This window comes from Callorhinchus milii, unplaced genomic scaffold (assembly GCF_018977255.1).
Source record: "Callorhinchus milii isolate IMCB2004 unplaced genomic scaffold, IMCB_Cmil_1.0 Scaffold4, whole genome shotgun sequence".
Lineage (NCBI taxonomy): Eukaryota > Metazoa > Chordata > Chondrichthyes > Chimaeriformes > Callorhinchidae > Callorhinchus > Callorhinchus milii.
Genome location: NW_024704745.1, coordinates 13,409,301 through 13,422,803, shown reverse-complemented (window position 1 = coordinate 13,422,803; position 13,503 = coordinate 13,409,301).

Here is a 13,503-nt window from a genome sequence, read left to right as displayed (position 1 = left end):
TGAGAAGGCAGAGGACTGCTGAATCAAGAGGACTTTTTTTGGTTTTCTTTTTTTTTCTTTTCCGCACTTCACACTTTGTGTGACTTTGCTGTGCAAATTGGCTGCTGTATTTACCAACAAAATACACAGTCACCACCCATTATAGAAACCTCTGTGAAGTGCTTTGAGATGTTTGACATGATATCAAATGCAAGGATTATTATTACAGTATCTTCTATGATTCTTTGGGGCAAAAAAATGCAGTGTGTGATAATTAGCAGAACAACCCTCTTCCCATCTTCATTAACAAGGTTTCACTTAATATGATCACTGAAGCTATAGATCCTCACCAGTTTGGACAATACCATCTTTAGCTCACCTTTAAGAGTTCTAATATGCTATATTATGTTACAGCAGCTATAACATCACAGCGCATCATTTACAACTACCTGGATCCCTTCCCCCAATGCTCAAGGGTCTTACTGTTCCTGTGGTTTAACCCAAAAGCATTATCCATAATAATATTATCCATAATAATGAGCTAGCCTCTCCTAACACTCTGATTGAGAACAGTAGCCACAGTGTGGATGAACTAAATAGAGAAATTACAACAGAAAATAATAATAGAAAGCAATAAAAATGATTTACGTGATACACTGTATTTAGTTTCTAAGGAATAGAATTTAATTTCACTTTCTCTTTCACCTTCTTTATACAATCTTGTGATATCCTCTTACATTAAATTAGGGGAAGGGTAGGGTGGTTGGATCATAAACTTTGGATAGCCAGTATGTGTTTGATCAGCAAGAAGTCTTGTTAAAGCCAACTTAATAATAATAATAATCTTTGCTGATATAACATATTTGTTCAATATTCGTTATTTCTAAATGCAAAACCTCCTCAATCAATTTGACTGCAATACAAAACCAAGGCCAGGCAGGGCAAAACCTTGGGCAAGTTTTCTTACTCCACATGCCTAATAATAATAATAATCCCTCCAAAACAAAACAATAATAAATTGGTCATTTTCAATCCACAACTGTTTGTGGGACACTGCTGTACGTAATTGGCTGCTGCGTTTCACCCACAAATATACAGTCAGTTCACTTTACAGTCTATTCTGTGAAGCGCTTTGAGACGTCTCGAAGACGTGAAAAGCGCTATATCAAATCCAAGGATTATTATTATTATTTATTATTAACATTTGGTATAGTGCCTATCATGTCAGGAGGATGTTGAAAAGTGCTTCACAAGATATATTGTAAAGTGGCATGATTGTGTGTTTGGTGGGTGAACATGGCAGCCAATTGTGCACAGCAGTGTATCAAAAACAACCGCGGAGTGAATGATCAATTTTATTTGGAAGATTATTATCTGAGAGAAATTCCCCTCTCTTTTTGAATAGTACCATGGAATCTTTAACACATGAGGTCCCATATGTCCATCTGAATGGGTATATGGGACCTCAGTTTAATGTCTCATCTTAAGGACTCCAACTCCAACAATGCAGAACACCACTAGCACTGCACTGGAGTGCCAGCCTAGACTATATCGGTCCCAAGTCCTGAGTTGAACTAGACTTTGATATTCATCATTGATACCTCACAGTGTTACATCCATTCATCTAGCAGAATACATCCAAAAATAGAAAGATGACTGGCAGACCTGGAACTTGAACCTATGACTTTTTCAAGCAATTTGGCAGTTGGCCAACTTCCTTTCCCCTTAAGAGCAAAATACCACTAAACATGCCTCCCCATCTGGGAGGGTGGGATGTTTTGGATCAGCCTGCGATACACTGAAACGAGACATGGTTCAAGGAGAAGGAGATGAGCAATGTCACTCTTTCTTCCATACAAGATGCAAAGAGATAAGTTCCAAAGAGTTCCATATGGCACTCCATCTGCCAGCTTGGGTGAGAACTGAGAGAACATCCCCAGTTGAAGCAGCCAAATGTAAGAGACAGACAGGCTGAAAGTCTTGAATCCAATTAGTTATTGCTTGAACTACTGAGCTCATCACTTCTTTTGAAATACTGCTATTTCTGCAATTTCTTTCTTTTGAATTTCTAAAGATGACAAAACCCTACTTCCATGCCAAATATAATCATCATTCAGTAACTAAAATTGGTTGATATTATTTGAACCACGGCCTTCTGACTCAGAGACAACCGACTGAGTCAGGCTGGCACCTGACATGCTGCCATAATGACCTTTCAGGCACTTCTGCTTGATAAAGTAGTATAAAAGGAAGGCTTTTTTATATTATCAATGCCTGGAAGTTAAAATAATAACAGACACCAATATGTGTCATTGACCTTAAATAAGCAGAAGGACTAAAGGATAAATCTCAAGGTCATAGCTAGGTCATTTACCAGTCTCGAATTGGCAGAATATATCTCGTTGTTCATATAGAATTGTATCAATGAAGCTCATTAAGTTTTTCAAAAAGAAGGATATGACGTTTGCAAAACGTGTTTACCAGCACTGGTACTTCTTAAAAAAAAACACCTGAACACATGAGCTCTGGTAATAATAATAATAATAATAATCCTCGCATTTGATATCACACTTTTCGCATCTTCTAGACGTCTCAAAGAGCTTCAAAGAATATACTGCAAAGTGAATTGTGGGTGAAATGAGTCAGCCAATTCCGCACAACAATGTCCCACAAACAGTCGTGGATTGAGTAACCAAATTATTATTTTATTAGTTTATTTTTTATTTGTTGAGGAATTATTATCAGGCATGTGGAGTAGGGAAACTTTCCCAAGGTTTCCCCCTGCCGAAAATCAATCCCAGGTCTCTCACTTGGAGGCGAGTGCTCTCCTAATTGGCTGCCGCGTTCGCCCACAAATATACAGTCAACTCACTCTTACTTGGAGTCTTCCCGACGTGAAAAGCGCTATATCAATGCTATAACCATTGAACTACAGGATTCCAAATCTTAAATCTTCTGTTAAATCTCTTGGGGGTGGGGGGAGGAGGGGACAGAAGTAGGCAGACTCTTGTTGGAGCTGAACTGGCTCCAAGGTCACTTGTCTGGCAACAGAATATTGGAATCGAGCTAGTCCTCTGTGGCGCTCTCAGTAGTCCGGTTCCTGAGCCAGGTGAGTCCTCAGTACTCCAGGCTACTGCTGATGACAGCACAGCCAGCCTGGCTCATCAGCAGGACATGGAATAGCAGACCAGTCACTGGGGCAGGGAATCCTCCCACTCAGCTCCTGTTAACCCTGCAAGTCAAAGTAGGGTGTCCGAGCTAGACAAGCAGCAGGTAAGCTTACCAAACAATGCTGACTACGGCAAGCTATGCTGCTTTAGCTGGTTGGACTCCAGCAGTACCTAAGCCTTGGCTCTTGCCAACCTGCGCCTAATGCTTTCTTGAATAAGGTAAGCATGATGTGTCTCCCAGGGAGAGAGTGCGTATTCCATTCCAACTTATCTCTGGAAGTTCCATGTGTAGGTGGGAAGCATGGAAATATCTGCTTGGATACTCTTAAGCATGTAACACCCGGCTGACCAAAACAAAATCTCCTGTGATATTACGCAGGCAGACATTTGAAATATTTGCTGACGTTCTAAAATCACATAATTTGCCATTTCTAATGTTTCATCAGCAATTTTATTCTCTGTGTGTCTAAACAGTACTAAACTGAAGATTTATTTTCTTCCTCTCCTATTTTTTACTAAGGTCTTATTCCCTATTTAATATTTCATACCTCTGTTCTTCTGCTTTGTCCAACCAGCAGGGCATATTCGATAAAGAACACAACACTGACGGAATTAGCTTCTCTTCTTAATAATTCTGCTGCTGATTCTGGAATTCCATCTCTCCCCATCTGAACATTGGTGCTTTTTAGTAGCAGGCAGTATGGCAATTGCATATTAATGTGTCAGAGTACAGTTATGCTGAAACCAAAAAGATAACAAGACAGAATTTGCACTTTTTTCAGTGGGTTATCGTACTTTACGGTAGCTCTGTTGACTCAACAACAACAAATTACATTTGTATAATGCCTTTCAGGTCAAGAGTCTTTCTGTTGGCTCTCCTGTAGACCCTTTCTGTAAGGTAGTTATTTTGTCCACAGCAAGGCGCCACAAACCGCTGTGAGATGAATGATCAATTATGTGCCTAGGGATGTCGTCCCAACATAACTTTGTATGTGTAATTAATCTATAGATTCTTGACCAGAATACAAGTAGACTCCCTTCTCTTTTCAAATAGGGTCATGGGATCTTTAGCATACACCTAATGAAACAGGCAGATCTGGGTTTAACATTTCATTCAAATAACAGCAACTCCATCAATGCAATGCTCCCCATTATTGTACCAGGATGCCAGCCTGTATTGTATGTTCAAGTCCCAGTGTAGGATTAGAACCCGTAACCATTTGACCTGGAGGTGAGAGTGCGATCAACTGAGCCAAACTAAATACATTTAGTGAGCTTTATGTTCTAAGCTGAAAATTTGAAAAGCAATTAAAATATGTTTCAGTGGCAAATTATTTATGACACATTATCTATCCTTTCACGAAAAATAAATCTTACAAAACAAAATGCTCTGGGAAAATTGTAACCAATTCATTAAATCATTCTCACATTACAGTACAGCACAGTCCCTGAATTTATTCAGGTGGAATTCAGACCAATCTATTAACTATGGATTATCTAGCTTTTTGATCACAAGGTTAATTTTTTGGTGTACTCCAAAGAAATAAAAAATGACTCAGATGATTTTAAAAAAAACCTTAAAGAGATGCACCAAATGCAGATGTTTACCTATGGTTAGAATTTCCAAGCACTTCAAAGAGATTTTGCTTTGTACTACCTGGGTCATGCAGAATTTATGTGGAGTCTAAGGTGACTATGTTAAACCTAGCAGCATTCAAATAAAGGATTTCCTTTATTATCACCTTATTTTCTTTTTCCACTTAAAACAATTTAAATCATTCATTGACCATTGTTGACTTGTGTACTATTAAATGTCCCATTTATAAATGAATGTTCCATGAGGGGTTAGGGGTGGAGGAAGCATTGTTGTGATAAATTTATGTCATTAAATAAATTGCTTCTAAAAGCAATAAATTAAAATGGCAGCGATCAACATTCCAAACTAAAATGTACCAATATTTTCACATCCACATTAAATAAACTCACTTTTTTGACCCATGCTTCAACGTTTAATGCTGTTGACATACTAATAAGCCTCACAAAGTAATTGCAGTTTTGAGGATCAAACCTATTTTAAACCATTAGCTTCAAAGCCTCGTGGTCTGAATTTAGACCCGGATGTTAAAAGGATTTAACTGTTTTGGAAGATTACAGAATATTCCTATTAGCAAGCATTTCAATTTCTAGGAGCTTTTCTCGTTTTGCAATTACTCAATAAGAGCAGGGGATACAAACTGAAGCGCAGGCATAAAATAATTTTTCTCTATGAATAAATCATTCATTCCCTAGAGATAAAACCTGCAGTCTCCCATGTTTAAGAATTGTGAATATTTTCACATTTTTAGATTACTGAGATATTTATAATTTGACTTTATGCATCCAAACATCTATACTTTGAATGCTTGTTATTGCACGCCCTTTGATTTTTATATGGAAGGTAAAACTCTTTAATAAAGAGTCAGAAAAGAATGGTTTCTCTAGCTAAACATTGTGACAGCATGACTAAATAGTGAACAGTTCAATAACCTGAATATGTGCTAGGGGAAGACAATATTTTTATTTAGTTTCAATATCCCTGGGAAGATTATTATTTTCAAGGTTTTTTTTGGCGAGATGTACAAATGCCAGAAGTTTGTTCTGATCATAAGTTTAGAACTGCAGTTTCCAATAATGAAGAGCCTTAATAGTTTATTCCATGGGTTTGTTTGAAACAGGATTGTCCGTCCTGTGTATTCCTCTCTATGATTGTTCTGTATATTCATCGATAAGGTTCTTCTACTACTGTAGTGAATAGTTCCAAGCTTAATGTGATAAGAATGTCACAATGGATGGGAAAAATATCCAATATGTTTGTTCCGACAAAAGACGTTTGGTCGCATAATTCGCCACTGCAACCTCACATTTTGATACAAATGGAATTGTAGGGTTGGAACTGGCAGCAAATGTCAGGGCACGTGCATGTACCTTTAGATCGTTTCGCTATATTTGGTAAACTGGACCTATTCTGCACGTATGTTTCCCTGTGATGTTTAGTTGTAAATGAGATAAGGGTCACAATGCTACTGTTTTAGTCAATTGAGTTTTGCTAATCCTTATTTTGCTTCACAGAGAGATATGGAAGTGTAAGGTTCTTGTTTATTACACTCTGTGAAGCAGGCCTGCTACCAACCTGTCAAAGAGAGAAATTAATGGTGAAATCTGAATTCCAGACTTTCCTTCCCCTTTGTCAGAAGTGCATCATTAATTGGCATGAATGGAAAATGTAAGAAAATGACAAAAAAAATCATATTCAGCAGATCTGTCCATCCATATTAAAAACAATTTTGATTTCAGATAAATTGCTGCAATTAAATACTACATGTAATTCCCTACAGAAAAGACAATTGATAGACATGAATCTGGAATCCAAAGACATTTCAAACGTGAAAAGAACAGAACATGACAATCAACCGTCTCTTTACTTTCATTTAACATCCCTCCTTGTGACAAAAAGATGTAATATTTATGTGTATATATCAAATTCATACATCAATGGATCCTGTGAAAACGTGACCATTTTCATAGCTGAACAATGTGTATTGCATTGCAGATAATAATAATAATAATAATAATCCTTGCATTTGATATAGCGCTTTTCACGTCGGGAGGACGTCCCAAAGCGCTTCACAGAACACACTGTAAAGTGAATTGACTGTATATTTGTGGGCGAACGCGGCAGCCAATTGCGCACAGCAATGTCCCACAAACAGTCGTGGATTGAAAATGACCAATTTATTATTGTTTTTGGTTTTGGAGGGATTATTATTAGGCTCTGTGTGGAGTAAGGAAACTTGCCCAAGGTTTCGCCCTCTGCCTTATTCATTAGAAATGCAAAATGTACTTCAACTCATTTGAAGAATGAAAGAGGTCAAAGTCAAACAGAAATCATGAAGTGTTAATAGAAAGGACTGTAAGAGTCAAACCCTCCAGCAAAAATATCAGAACTAGTAAACCAGCTCCTTCTTTTTCTTCACTTTATAATAATAATCCTTGCAATTGATATAGCGCCTTATCATGCAGTTTCTTCATTCCTGATGGCGATTTGACCCTTTACTCTGTTACAGTGCTTTCCTTATATGTGAGTCTGACAGTAAATGTTTGCGGGCTATTCAACTAAAGGTGTTGGGGGAAGAGAATTACAGCTGAACCTGATCGTGTCCACTGTGGTGCACCTTCAAGCAGGTCTCCAGATAACTATCAGGAGTAAAAAGTCATGGTTGATTCCCTAACTGAAAGGACCTGAGCTCAACTGTTGTGTCTCGACTGCTATCCTGTCTTTTGATATCATTCTACCTCGGACAGACCAAAATTGGAATCTGGAACATCTGTTATGTCTGGTGCTGTGCAGGGATCATTCTGGGATCCTAATGAGTTCATTCAATCTGTACGTGACAGACAGATCTCCAGTTTGTTTTCGTGAAACTGTCCTGATTGTTTGGAGGGTCTTTCACTGTGTCCGTTCATACATTTATAAAATATTTAGGGCCTCTTGCTGCTAACTGGCAGCTGACAGAAAATTTTAGTTTGAAGCACAAGTCATATATATATATATAAACATATTATAAAACACAAAATATACAGTCAATTCACTTTGCGGTATATTCTGTGAAGCACCTTGAGACGTCTCGAAGGTGTGATAAGGTGCTATATCAAATGCAAGCATTATTATTTAATCATCAAAGATGTTACACTTAGCTTTAGATACGTTTTTATACTCCTTTTTCTACTCATTATACTACTAGTTTCTTTTTTTGTTACTTCATGAAATATCAAAATATGTTAATAACCACCTGTGCTAAAAGCTGGTGAAGCAGTCTGTTAGATTATTAAAGTGCTACATCCTGAAGTGGCAGGACCCAGGTTCACATTCATGATTCCCACTTGGCGCGGTCCCAACCTTAGCCAGGCTGTCAGGGACAAGCACGGGAGAGGAAAGTTATTTGCCCCCAGGGAGGCAGGGCAATCAGAGGGCATGTCAGCCCAGGCTGCTCTCGTGCACTTCACCAGACCGGACAGCAGCAGTCCCAGAGGTCTGACAGCAGGTTGTCTGTCTCTGCTATTAATGAACAAATAGCTGAAGGTAAAGTGAACAAAACATATCGCCTGGGCCAATAGAAAAGTGCGGCTGCAATTTATAATAATAATCCTTGCATTTGATAGAGCGCCTTATCACAACTTCGAGACATCTCAAAGCGCTTCACAGAATATATACTGTAAAGTGAATTGACTGTATTTTGTGGGCAAAATGCGGCAGCCAATTGCACACCCCCCCCCCGCCCCCCCGCGGAATCTGCTATAAACAACGCCCTCCGCTACAAACCCGCTAAACAATGTATGTTCTGGCCCATGGCCTCTCGCGCTGTTTACCCGACGTGACTGTGGGCAGAGTGGCTCTGGACACACATGTGGTGCCTGGCCCTGAGAGGCAGGAGGTGGGGAGCTCCTGTAGCCACTGGTACTGAGTGTTTTTTGGCGGATCTCTAGCCTGAGCTGGTGTGTCTCCCCTACCCCACTCCCCAACCCCACCACAATTTTTGGCAAATATTTCTGCAATTTTCTGTTGGATCTGCATATATAAATAAATTGCGTGCGCGGGGAGGTCTGAAATATACAGTATTATTTAAGAAAATACAACTGGTACATTTAATCTTATGTGCACGAAACCTTCAAAAAGTTATTCATTTGGAACAAATACATTACTGATCGAGAACAATTGGAACTCGAGCAGAAGGAATTTAAAAACCCATTGTGTAGTTGCTGGAGCTATCCACTCACCAACAACAAATTACATTTTGTATAGCGCCTTTCAGGTCGGGAGGATGTCCCAGGGTGCTGGACAGTCAGGGATTTGGACCCGAGAAGTGGGTGGAGGGCAGGGAGGGTAGGGGTAGGAGGGTGGCCAAATGCACGATTGAAGAGGAAGGTCTTGAGACGTGCTTTGAAGGAGGTAAGGGAGGGAGCAAGATGGATGGAGTTCCAAAGGGTGGGGGCAGAGAAGCTGAGGGTCCGACAGGGGATGTGGAGCCTGCTGAGCTACGAATGAAATCCCATTCCCTGATCTTTCCCCAAGCCCTTTAATATTTTTACTCAAATATTTATCCAATTGCCTTTTAAATGCTGTGGTAGATAAATTGATATTGTAACAAACCTCACATTAAAAAAAACGTTTTCTAAACTCCCCTGTTGACAGTGCTCCCTTTTATGTTTGAGCTGTCTAACTTTTCATGCTCCATTAGGGCACTGACACCTTCTGACAATTTAATTTCCCTGATTTTGCCCTTAGGTCCTGTAGCTCCAACCACCATTTGCTGATGGGAATCTTCCCAACGACTTTCACACAGAGATTTATGCTTCAGAAGATTGAAAAGATTTCTGGGAGCCTTAGATGCCAAATCCTCTACTGTGTTGTTACTGGATCTTGAAGTATTCATTAACCCTCTAGCTCTTGAATCCATTTTACCTTGAATACACTACAGGAAAACGTATTCAACAAAATATCACCTTTAGCGTAAATTCTATAATTGGGCTTTTGTTTCCAGCTCGATATAGCACTGTACTGGTTTCTTTTTCTTCATCATTAAAATATACTATTAAGTTTCAATATTAGTTGATCTACACTAATATTTTGTGAATTGTATAGACCTTATAACATTGATTTGAAAGAGGTATTTTATTGCTTGCGTATTAAATTTGTTACTGCCTTGCCTCCTTCAAGACTCATCTCAAGACCCTCCTCTTCGACCATGCCTTCGCTCATCCTCCTCCCTCCCCCCCCCCACCCCCGTCTCCACCCTCTCTGTTCCCGACCCCCAGCTCGGGTCTGAAACACTGATTGTCCAATGCTTTGGGACATCCTCCTGATGTGAAAGGCACTATACAATTCTCCTCAGACCTCGGACTTTATTCTCTCTCAATATCAATAACAATCCCGTTACTACAGGAGGGCATCGACTGCCTCCTTTGAGAAGCTGTTGAAACAGAAGTTACTTCTGAGGGATTGGGACTAGTATACATTCTCTGTGGTTTTTTGTTCTGTTAATGTTGTGACCTAAGTCTGAGCATAATCTCTTCATGAAAATAGTACTTAAATTGTCTCAACTATCTTAGATCACTCCTACTTTTGTGTGACCAGCAGTTAACATTATCAGTTTCTTTACCGATTGTTAGTCAAGTCAGTTAGAAGGCTGTGATTTGCAAATCCAAAACAAACACAAAAACATTACAAAATCTTAAAGGAGAAATAATCAGAAATCAATAGTGTTACAGTTTCATCCTTTTGTCAGTAAGGCTTAGGTCCTAATGTTATACATTGTTTCATGTCAGTAGTGTCATCAATAATTGTTTCTCTAGCTTATACAACACCCTTGAAAAATAAAAATGCGTAAAATATATTAAATTTCAAAATAGATGTGACGGAGCAGAGGAATGAAGGTCATTTCTGAGCGGGTAACAAACAATTTCTAATAAACTAGTGGTCTATTGAGCAGTCTGCAGTAAGTTATTTACAAAATATCAGACACAGATGGCGAAATCCCCACAGGAAAAAAAATATTTCTGCTGTGAAGCATTCCAGACACATAACACTCAAATCTTACGGGATTTAAAAACAATAATTTTGCTAAAATTATTCGTAGTAGGATGAATAATTCTTCCATTTAGGGATTTTTCAATATGGTTTCCAGTTTTCAAGCTCAGTCATACGCAGAATATATATCAATGTTGTATATTGATTGAAAGTGGATATGAACACGGCTTCCTGTTTAGTCCGTGCAACTTTACAATGGAATTTAATAGCTTGAAATTAAAAACCCAGTTTGTGTTAACTATTGTCACCTGTAACAAACACCTGTACTAGTGATGTTTGGTTAAAAATGCCACATATTTTGACACAATGTGCATTTATATAGTGCCCTTCTAGTAGGATGTCTCAACTTGCTTCACAAAATTGGGGTTGGATGCCAAGCAAGGGGGAAGCGGTGGTGGTGGGGTTGGAAGAAGGAGGTACCCATAGGCATGGTCAAAGAGATAGATTTTTAGGTGGAGAGGCATGAATGAGATTTTAGCGGCACTTGATGTGAGATAGGGGCAGATGCAGACGATGCAGCAGAGGTGAAGAATAGCGGTCTTGCTCAGGGACCAAATGTGAGGAAGGATAAAAATAATAAACAAACTTTATGTGTTGCTGGCCATCTGCAACTACCTTAGGGAATTGTGCTATAAACATTTTCAGTTGTTTTGAGATGCGATGGGGTGAGTTAAGATGAAGGTGCCAGCTGTGTGCTTGATAAAAGGCCAGCATCTGCCTCTTAGGTTCTGTCGCAGAAAACCTGGATAGGGACAGACAACTGCACTGTCGTGCACGCAGTCCCTCAGGAAAGCATAACTAAATCTTCCATCATACTAAACAAAAATATACCATACACATATATGTAAGTCTGATTTCTAAGTTCCCATAGATATGCCAGGGTGAAATGTTGGGCAAGTTACCTTACTCCACACTCCTCTGTTTACCGAGCAGTAAATAGGAACCCGGTTGTTAAGTCAATTGGCGAATTGCTTTTCTGGGGGTAATAATTCCTTAAAAAAAAATTGGTTACTCAATCCATGACTGTTTGTGGGACATTGTGTGCGCAATTGGCTGCCACGTTTCACCCACAAAATATACAGTAAATTCACTTTACAGTATATTCTGTGAAGCGCTTTGAGATGTCTCGAAGATGTGATAAGGAGCTATATCAAATTCAAGGATTATTATTATTTTATTATTATTATATTATTCACATCTTCAGTAAACTGGCTTCCTAACAAAGAAAACTTGGATTTAAGAAAAGCTTTTTAAAAAAAGGGTAAGAGGCTTCAGGAGTTTTCTGTGTAAAAGTTAATGGATTGACATTTTTAAAAACTTATACAGTATTGCTATAGTTACTCTGTTTTTCAGGATCAGCTCTGAGCTGGGATTTGAAATTCTACCTTTGAAATGTAGCATACACTGGTCAGTCGACTGCAGCAGAAAGCATACTGACTTTAATATTTCTTTCTTTCTGGCACCAATTTGTATAAATTTGAATACAGCAAGCTAATGAAAATTAAATCATCTTCGTTATCACCAATTAAACTCTCCTGTCTATCGTCTCTTAGTACCATAATTCCATCATTTACTTACTGTAAATAAAAAATGGTATTTGGCCTTATTCATCCATTCAAGCAGGGTGTGTTTCTACGTTGCTTGCAACTTGATTACATTTTACAAGCTATTATTCAATTTCCTTTTCTCCAATTTCCTTTCCTTGGATCTTTAGTAAGTAGTTGATTCCCTTTAACAAATAATGTACTTGTCACTCTGATTTGCTCATTATAATTCAGCATTTGGATTTGTAGTTCTGTTGATTGCTGAACATTTATTGAGGTTAATTGTGTACATCATTCACTGTGTTTAGCATTTACAATTTAACACTTGAATTGACAAAAATGACATGCAATGTCCAAACTCAGTTCTCAAAAATGTTCAAGATAGGCCTAAAAAAAGGGCTGCTGAGAGCAAAGGCTGTTCCTCATAACATTTCTTATTATTTTGTGATTTGAGTTACTCATTCGATCACAGCGACTCCTCCTTGACTGGGAATAGTGTTAATATATCGTTTTTACAAGCAGCAGTTTACTTATATTTTCAGAGCAACTGGTATAACAGCTTTTAATTAGAAGGAAGAAATTCATTATTAAGTCTTAATAGAAATTAAAAATGAAAATGAGAGTGAGAGAAACCTACTGAACTGAACGTCATACTAGCCATCCAAGGCAGTGTCCTGTTGGGAAAGTCAATAATGTTATCATAAGTCACTTTATTTTCTTGTAACTAAATTTTAAAACATTCCCGGTTATTTAGTGTTCGTGCATTTTTAACAATCTTTATTTATTATATAAGTAAATATCTAGAATTAGTCTATGGGTCTTAATACATCCGATGCTTACTTTTCAACAGTTGTTAACAAGACCGAGGTCTCCTAATTGGCTCCCGTCAGCGCCTCCTCACCTGAGCCAGTCCGGAATCTTGGGGTTTTGTATAATCCTCAACTATCCTTTCTACCCCACATCTGAGCCATGACCCACTCTGCCTTCCCCCACCTCTGCAATGTTCCCTGGCTCCGCCACTGTCTCACAACACAGGCCGCCGAATCCCTCATACACGCCTTCTTTACATCGAGGCTCAGCTATGCAAACTCATTGTTTGTCGGCCTCCCCAACCCCTCCCTCCACAGGCGGCAGATCATCCAGAACTCTGCAGCCCGTGTCCTCTCCCGCACCAGGCCCGCAACCC